Below are 9,142 nucleotides of genomic sequence, written 5' to 3'. Positions count from 1 at the left end.
TTTTCATTGCGGGGATGTTACACCGCTTGCCAAGTCTTCTGGTTTCGAAGGGAGTGATATCCTTTGCGTAGATTTGGGGCTAGTCCCTCTAGCATTTTCCAAGGATTATTATGCATCTTTCTCTCCTGCGTTTCAAGGAGTATGGTCGAGAGCCTTCAAACGTTCCCCGTAATTTTGGGGCTTTATGGTACTTACACATGCAGTAAAGATTCTCTGTATATTCTCCAAGTGTGCAATATCACCTGCTTTGAAATGGACAGTTAGTGTACAGCAGTATTCCAGCCTAAAGAGAACAAACAATTTGAAGAGAATCAGCATTGGCTTGGCATCCCTAGTTTTGAAGGTTCTCATTATCCATCCCATCATTTTCCTAGCAGATGTGGTAGATACCTTGTTGTAGTCTTTGAAAGAGAGATCCTCTGACATTACCACTCCCAGGTCCTTTACATTAGTTTTTCGCTCTATTGTGTGACTGGAATTTGTATAATACTCTGATACAGTTTTTATTTCCTCGAGTTTTCCATAGCGGAGAAAATTAAATTTGTTTTCAATGATCTTTATATTATTTTCTGACGTCCACATACAGACTTGGTTAATGTCCGCTTGGAGATTTGCAGTGTCGTCGATGGATGACACTAATGCAAATTCTGGTATCGTCAGCAAAGGAGGACACGATAATGTGGCTTACATTTTTGTCTGTCAGATATAAAGATATGAGCTTTTCACTGTAGCCTCCTCTGACTTTACTCTTTTTACTATTACTGTTTGTGTTCTGTTTGTTAGGAAGTTTTAGATCTATCCACCAACATTTCCTGTTATTTCTTTATCACACATTTTGTGCGTCATTACGCCATAATCTCGCTTTTCGAAGGTTTCGCAAAGTCTATTTATACTACATTTGCATTTTGATTGTTCTCTAGTGCATCCAAGACAATGTCATAGTGATCCAGTAGCTGTGAGAGGCTGGAGCGACCTGATCTAAACCCATACTTCCCTGGGTTGTGAGACTGATGGGTATCCAAGTGTTTGGCAATGTTGCTTCTTAGAACACTTTCAAATATTTTTTTAATGCAGGACGTTAGTCCATCTGTCTGTAATTTTTTGCAATTGCTTTACTGCCACACGTGTCGAGTGGGGCTATATCTGTTGTTTTTTAGTAACTGTTGGATAACCCCTGTATCCGTGCTTCTTCTCCATAGAATAGTTAGTGCACGTGAAAGGGATTTCTTGTAGTTCTTGCTGGACACGGAGTTCCCTGTTGCCATACTCTGCCGAAGACTCCAGTGATGTCCAGTGCTACTACACAGCTGTCCTTGCATGCATCCAGTGACTGGTGCCAGATAGTGGAGACGATTAACATGTGATCAGCAGCAGGGCTACGTATTTAGAAGTCATATTAAAGGTCATGAAGAAGTGAGTGATAATCATTTACCGTGAGATTATTATCGCTAGCATTTTGCCAGCAATTGACAGAAGTGACACTGGCTTTTTTTTTTTTTGTGACAAGGGATTATATTTCTTTCTTTCAACAAAAGAAGTCACTAACTAGACTCAGTGGAATTTAACTTCGAGGCAGGTGAAGCAACAAGAACGTATTTAAAGATTTTTACATACATACACGTACGCATACAAAAGGGCCAGAAATTGAGTCTCGACCCAAACAAACACATCTCAGTTAATACTCTCTCTCTCTCTCTCTCTCTCTCTCTCTCTCTCTCTCTCTCTCTCTCTCTCTCTCTCTCTCTCTCTCTCTCTCTCTCTCTCTCTCTCTCTCTCTCTCTCTCTCTCTCTCACTCTCTCTCTCTCTCTCTCTCTCTCTCTCTCTCTCTCTCTCTCTCTCTCTCTCTCTCTCTCTCTCTCTCTCTCTCTCTCTCTCTCTCTCTCTCTCACTCTCTCTCTCTCTCTCTCTCTCTCTCTCTCTCTCTCTCTCTCTCTCTCTCTCTCACTCTCTCTCTCTCTCTCTCTCTCTCTCTCTCTCTCTCTCTCTCTCTCTCTCTCTCTCTCTCTCTCTCTCTCTCTCTCTCTCTCTCTACACAGGGTTTGACAAGGTTAAGGATCCTAGCTTTATTGACAGCTATTTACAGGTTAAGGATTCCTAACTTTGTTGGCAAGCTAAGAGCTATTACCTACATCAGCTCATTTGAAAGCATTTTTATTGTTATGAGACATACAAGTAGGGAACAGGATGAAGTTGGAGCCATCTGTGGGCCAGCATTTTCATTTGATCAACTGACGTTATCTCGTTGACATCATTATGCTGTACGAATGTGTTCCATACTCGAGTCATCCTGGGTATGTATGATCTCAGATGGAGTGATGTTCTGGAGAAGGGTACAGCCAGAGTGAAGTTGCTGCTTTCTGCCCGTCTTGTGGCATAAAAGCTTGTTTCACGCTGTCCTCGAAGTGGATCCAAGTGTGGTATTTTGACAATATTGGCCTTGTACATAACAGTAAGGCCACTCACATCCCTCCTATGTTGAAGGCTCTGCTGAAATGATAGATCTATCCAGGATGGGTCCAGGCGAGAGATGAGACGTCTTGCTCTGTTCTCTACTCTGTCAAGCAGTCGCAGATGAGAGGGGGGGCAGGCAAACCAAGAAAGTGGAGCATACTCAAGGTGTGAGCGTACTTGTGCCTCGTACAGGATCTTGCAACCCCTACTGTCAAGCAGATGCGAGATACGGCGAAGTGCTGTAAGCTTCCTGGCTGCCTTGTTTGCAAGATTTACAACATGGTTCTTCATGGTTAGTTTGGAGTCAAATTTCACCCCAAGGATATCAACTTCTTCTCCAGGTGCCAACATCGTGCCAACATCTCTCTCTCTCTCTCTCTCTCTCTCTCTCTCTCTCTCTCTCTCTCTCTCTCTCTCTCTCTCTCTCTCTCTCTCTCTCTCTCTCTCTCTCTCTCTCTCTCTCTCTCTCTTTTAAATATCTCCGGCCATTCAACGGACTCTGCAGTAATACAACGGATCACTCACCGCCACTCACTACCACAAACACCATCCACCTGTGGTAGCTGTTCTTGCTGTCTTCCTTTCAATGTGTGGAGAGGTGGGCACCAGATGACCGCACTGATGACTCCCTCATTACACCCTCATCAAGAATCCTCATCCAGGAATCAGCGCTACCATCCCATTCCTGAGTCTTGAGCCTCTCCTAAAAATTCAATAATAATTATCTCCCATTTCCCAGGTGCTGCATGAACGCTCAGAGTTCACTACGTTCTGGTGATGGTAATAATGAATATCCTTAATATCGCTTAGACGATAGTATGAATGGACTTATAATCCTCCTTGTTATTTCCGATTCCTTGGTGGTCCACATGATGAGTGATGTACTCGACCACAACGCAGGTGTTTCCTGTACTCTGAGTCATAGTATTGAGTATATTACCTGCCTGCCACCCAGGCTTTACCTCCCACTCTCTTAGACACACACACACACACACACACACACACACACACACACACAGACACACACACACACAAACACACACACACACACACACACACACACACACACACACACACACACACACACACACACACACACACACACACACACACACACACACACACACACACACACACACAGAGTAAAATCCTGTGTCACAAACCTTCTGGAGTTTTATGATAAAGTAACAGAAGTAAGACACGAGAGAGAGGGGTGGGTTGACTGCATCTTCTTGGACTGCAAGAAGGCCTTTGGCACAGTTCCTCACAAGAGAATAGTGCAGAAGCTAGAGGAGCAGGCGCATATAACAGGAAGGGCACTGCAATGGATCAGAGAATACCTGACAGGGAGGCAACAACGAGTCATGGTACGTAATGATGTATGACAGTGGGCACCTGTGATGTGCGGGGTCCCACAGGGGTCGGTCCTAGGACCAGTGCTATTTTTGGTATATGTGAACGACATGACGGAAGGGTTAGACTCAGAAGTGTCCCTGTTTGCAGATGATGTGAAGTTAATGAGGAGAATTAAATCTGATGAGGACCAGGCAGGACTTCAAAGAGACCTGGACAGACTGGACACCTGGTCCAGCAAATGGCTTCTCGAATTTAATCCTGCCAAATGCAAAGTCATGAAGATGGAGGAGGGACACAGAAGACCACAGACAGAGTATAGGCTAGGTGGCCAAAGACTGCAAACCTCACTCAAGGAGAAAGATCTTGGAGTGAGTATAACACCGAGCATGTCTCCGGAAGCACACATCAACCAGGTAACTGCTGCAGCACATGGACGCCTGGCAAACCTGAGAACAGCGTTCCGATATCTTAATAAGGAATCGTTCAAGACACTGTACACCGTGTACGTCAGGCCCATACTGGAGTATGCAGCACCTGTTTGGAACCCGCACTTGATAAAGCACGTCAAGAAACTAGAGAAAGTGCAAAGGTTTGCGACAAGGTTAGTTCCAGAGCTAAGGGGAATGTCCTATGAAGAAAGTTAAAGGGAAATCGGCCTGACTACACTAGAGGACAGGAGGGTCAGGGGAGACACGATAACGACGTATAAAATACTGCGCTGAATAGACAAGGTGGACAAAGACAGGATGTTCCAGGGAGGGGACACAGAAACAAGAGGTCACAATTGGAAGTTGAAGACACAGATGAGTCAGAGAGATATTAGGAAGTATTTCTTCAGTCATAGAGTTGCCAGGCAGTGGAATAGCCTAGAAAGTGACGTAGTGGAGGCAGGAACCATACATAGTTTTAAGACGAGATTTGATAAAGCTCATGGAGCGGGGAGAGAGAGGGCCCAGTAGCAACCGGTGAAGAGGCGGGGCCAGGAGCTAAGACTCGACCCCTGCAACCACAAATAGGTGAGTACAAATAGGTGAGTACACACACACTGGAGAACAGGAGGGTCAAGGGAGACATGATAGCGACATACAAAATAACGCGTGGAATAGACAAGGTAGACAGAGACAGGATGTTCCAGAGAGGGAACACAGAAACACTGGTCACAATTGGAAGCTGAAGACTCAGACGAGTCACAAGGATGTTAGAAAGTACTTCTTCAGTCACAGAGTCGTCAGGAAGTGGAATAGCCAAGCAAGTGATGTAGTGGAGGCAGGAACCATACCTAGCTTTAAGACGAGGTATGACAAAGCTCAGGAAGCAGAGAGAGAGAGGACCTAGTAGCGACCAGTGAAGAGGCAGGGCCAGGAGCTGAGTCTTGACTCCTGCAACCACAATTAGGTGAGTATACACACACACACACACACACACACACACACACACACACACACACACACACACACACACACACACACACACACACACACACACACACACACACAGAGCGTCTATAAACACTCATAACCTAAAGAAAAGTCATATCAAAGACAGTAACAGCATATTGAAGGTGAAATATCCCATGGTGAAATTGAGTCTGTGGATGGAAGGAAGTTGAAGGGTCCTACATAGTGGAGTGAGCGGTAGACAAGTGGTGTTACCACAAGGTGATAATATTTGTTTAGTTTTTTTAGAGACAACTAACAAGAAGACAACCGATGAATGGCAGTGATTTGTAATCAAGGAGGTGGTTCCGAGTGAACGTTAGTGCACGGGAGTGAATCAAAAGAACAACTGAAGGAAAAAGAATAAAAAACACTTCGCTTGTAGGTCTCGAGAAGGCAACTCTGTAACATCATTTCAAGATTTCAATTTATAATCCTGAATGCAAGTTGGTGATCCAAGACGTCGGGAAGAGGGCGCCACTTGCCTGTAAGTGAGAGTAGATGTGTCTACGGCCCAGCAGTCTTTGTTGATGAGCTGCCTGCTCTGGGGCTCTCTTTCTCGGCTCTGTGAGATAGGGAGGAGCAGTAGATTCTGTGGGATAGGAAGGGAGCAATAGGTTCTGTGGGACAGGTAGGGAGCGGTAACATAAATCAGTGGCCTAAGAAAAGTAATACTTAATGATTAAACAGGGAAGTGTCCATAACTAAGTAAATTATTAAAAATATTCAGACTGTTATCTTAATATTAGAGAATCACAGACATCACCCTAACAGGAAGCGAGACAAAACAGGTCTACTGAAATAACCTTAATAGACAGAGCCGGCACAGAGTTATAAATATTCAGTAGCCTACACCCTAATGGGCAAACACTGTCCGGAAAATAAAGCTAACTATAGGGGCTCTGGTGGCCTGGTGGTTAACGCTCTCGCTTCACACGGTGAGGGCCTGGGTTCGATTCCCAGCCAGAGTAGAAATATTGGACGTGTTTCTTTCCACCTGTTGTCTATGTTCCCCATCAGTAAAATGGGTACCTGGGTGTTAGTCGACTGGTGTGGGTCGCATCCTGGGACACTGACCTAAGGAGGCCTGGTCACAGACCGGGCCGCGGGGGCGTTGACCCCCGGAACTCTCTCCAGATAAACTCCAGATCTCCAGATAAACTTATATAATAAAGAAACGTTTACTACTGAGGCTATAGTGAATAACCTGAAGCAAGATTTCTACAGGAATGCATTAGATTGTCTTAATTAAGTATCGTAGTTCACACCAATGAAGTAGGGGCTGTTTTATTGCTCTTTCTTGTGTTAGAACTGTTTCTGCTCAAGAGTGATAGTTAAACTATAGATATCTCCCTCTTGATAAACTATAGATGTTTCCCTCTTGATAAACTATAGATGTCTCCCTCTTGATAAACTATAGATGTTTCCCTCTTGATAAACTATAGATGTCTCCCTCTTGATAAACTATAGATGTCTCCCCCTTGACAAACTATAGATGTCTCCCTCTTGATAAACTACAGATGTCTCCCTCTTGATAAACTATAGATGTCTCCCTCTTGATAAACTATAGATGTCTCACTCTTGATAAACTATAGATGTCTCCCACTTGACAAACTATAGATGTCTCCCTCTTGATAAACTATAGAGGTCTCCCTCTTGATAAACTATAGATGTCTCCCTCTTGATAAACTATAGATGTCTCCCTCTTGATAAACTATAGATGTCTCCCTCTTGATAAACTATAGATGTCTCCCCTCGCTAAACTATAGATGTCTCCCTCTTGATAAACTATAGATGTCTCCCCTCGCTAAACTATAGATGTCCCCCTCTTGATAAACTATAGATGTCTCCCCCTCGATAAAATATAGATGTCTCCCTCTTGATAAACTATACATGTCTCCTTCTTGATAAACTATAGATGTCTCCCTCTTGATAAACTATAGATGTCTCCCTCTTGATAAACTATAGATGTCTCCCCCTTGATAAACTATAGATGTCTCCCTCTTGATATACTATAGAGGTCTCCCTCTTGATAAACTATAGATGTCTCTCTCTTGATAAACTATAGATGTCTCCCTCTTGATAAAGTATAGATGTCTCCCTCTTGATAAACTATAGATGTCTCCCCCTCGCTAAACTATAGATGTCTATCTCTTGATAAACTACAGATGTCTCCCTCTTGATAAACTATAGATGTTTCCCTCTTGATAAACTACAGATTCTTCCTCTTGATAAACTATAGATGTCTCCCTCTTGATAAACTATAGATGTCTCCCCCTTGATAAAGTATAGATGTCTCCCTCTTGATAAACTATAGATGTCTCCCTCTTGATAAACTATAGATGTCTCCCTCTTGAAAACTATAGATGTCTCCCCCTTGATAAACTATAGATGTCTCCCCCTTGATAAACTATAGATGTCTCCCCCTTGATAAACTATAGATGTCTCCCCCTTGATAAACTATAGATGTCTCCCTCTTGATAAACTATAGATGTCTCCCTCTTGATAAACTATAGATGTCTCCCTCTTGATAAACTATAGATGTCTCCCCCTCGATAAACTATAGATGTTATTTAGTAAATGTATGGAAGAGGGTAAGGTACCTAGGGATTGGCAGACAGCATGCAAAGTTCCTTTGTATAAAGGCAAAGGGGGCAAAAGAGAGTGCAAAAATTATAGGGGGATAAGTCTGTTTAGTATACCTGGTAAAGTGTATGGTAGAGTTATTATTGAAAGAATTAGGAGTAAGGTGAACAAGGAGGCTTTAGGAAAGGTAGGGGGTGTGTAGACCAAGTGTATACAGTGAAACATATAAATGAACAGTATTTAGATAAGATTAAAAGGTTTTTGTGGCATTCATGGATTTGGAAAAGGCATATGACATGGTGCATAGGGGGGCAATGTGGCAGATGTTGCAGGTGTATGGTATAGGAGGTAGGTTACTGAAAGCAGTGAAGAGTTTTTACGAGGATAGTGAGGCTCAAGTTAGAGTATGTAGGAAAGAGGGGGATTATTTCCCAGTAAAAGTAGGCCTTAGGGAAGGAAGTGTGATGTCACTGGTTGTTCAATATATTTATAGATGGGGTTGTTAGAGAAATGAATGCGAGGGTCTTGGCAAGAGGCCTGGAGTTAAAAGACAAAAAATAAAAAAATATAGTGGGAATTGTCACAGTTGCTTTTTGCTGATGACAATGAGCTCTTGGGAGATTCTGAAGAAAAGTTGCAGAGGTTGGTGGATGAATTTGGTAGGGTATGTAAAAGAAGAAAATTAAAAGTGAATATTGGAAAGAGTAAGTTTATGAGAATAACAAAAAGATTAGGTGATGAAAGATTGGATATCAGATTGGAGGGAGAGAGTATGGAGGTGAATGTATTCAGATATATGGAAGTGGACGTGTCAACGGATGGGTCTATGAAAGATGAGATGAATCATAGAACTGATGAAGGAAAAAAGGGTGAGCGGTGCACTTAGGAGTCCTTGGAAGCAAAGAGGGGAATGTATGAGAGTATAGTTTTACCAACGCTCTTATATGGGTGTGAAGCATGGGTGATGAATGTTGCAGCAAGGAGAAGGCTGGAGGCAGTGGTGATATGTCTGAGGGCAATGTGTGGTGTGAATATGATGCAGAGAATTCGTAGTTTGGAAGTTAGGAGGTGCAGGATTGCCAAAACTGTTGTCCAGAGGGCTGAGGAAGGGTTGTTGAGGTGGTTCAGACATGTAGAGAGATTGGAGCGAAACAGGATGACTTCAAGAGTGTATCGATCTGTAGTGGAAGGAAGGCGAGGTAGGGGTCCGCCTAGGAAAGGTTGGAGGGAGGGGGTAAAGGAAGTTTTGTGTGCGAGGGGCTTGGACTTCCAGCAAGCATGCGCGAGCATATTTAATAGGAGTGAATTGAGA

The sequence above is a fragment of the Cherax quadricarinatus genome, chromosome 90 (genome assembly GCF_038502225.1).
Source record: "Cherax quadricarinatus isolate ZL_2023a chromosome 90, ASM3850222v1, whole genome shotgun sequence".
NCBI classification, from domain to species: domain Eukaryota; kingdom Metazoa; phylum Arthropoda; class Malacostraca; order Decapoda; family Parastacidae; genus Cherax; species Cherax quadricarinatus.
The sequence above is the reverse complement of the archived record's forward strand: the minus strand, read 5'-3'. Positions refer to the sequence as shown.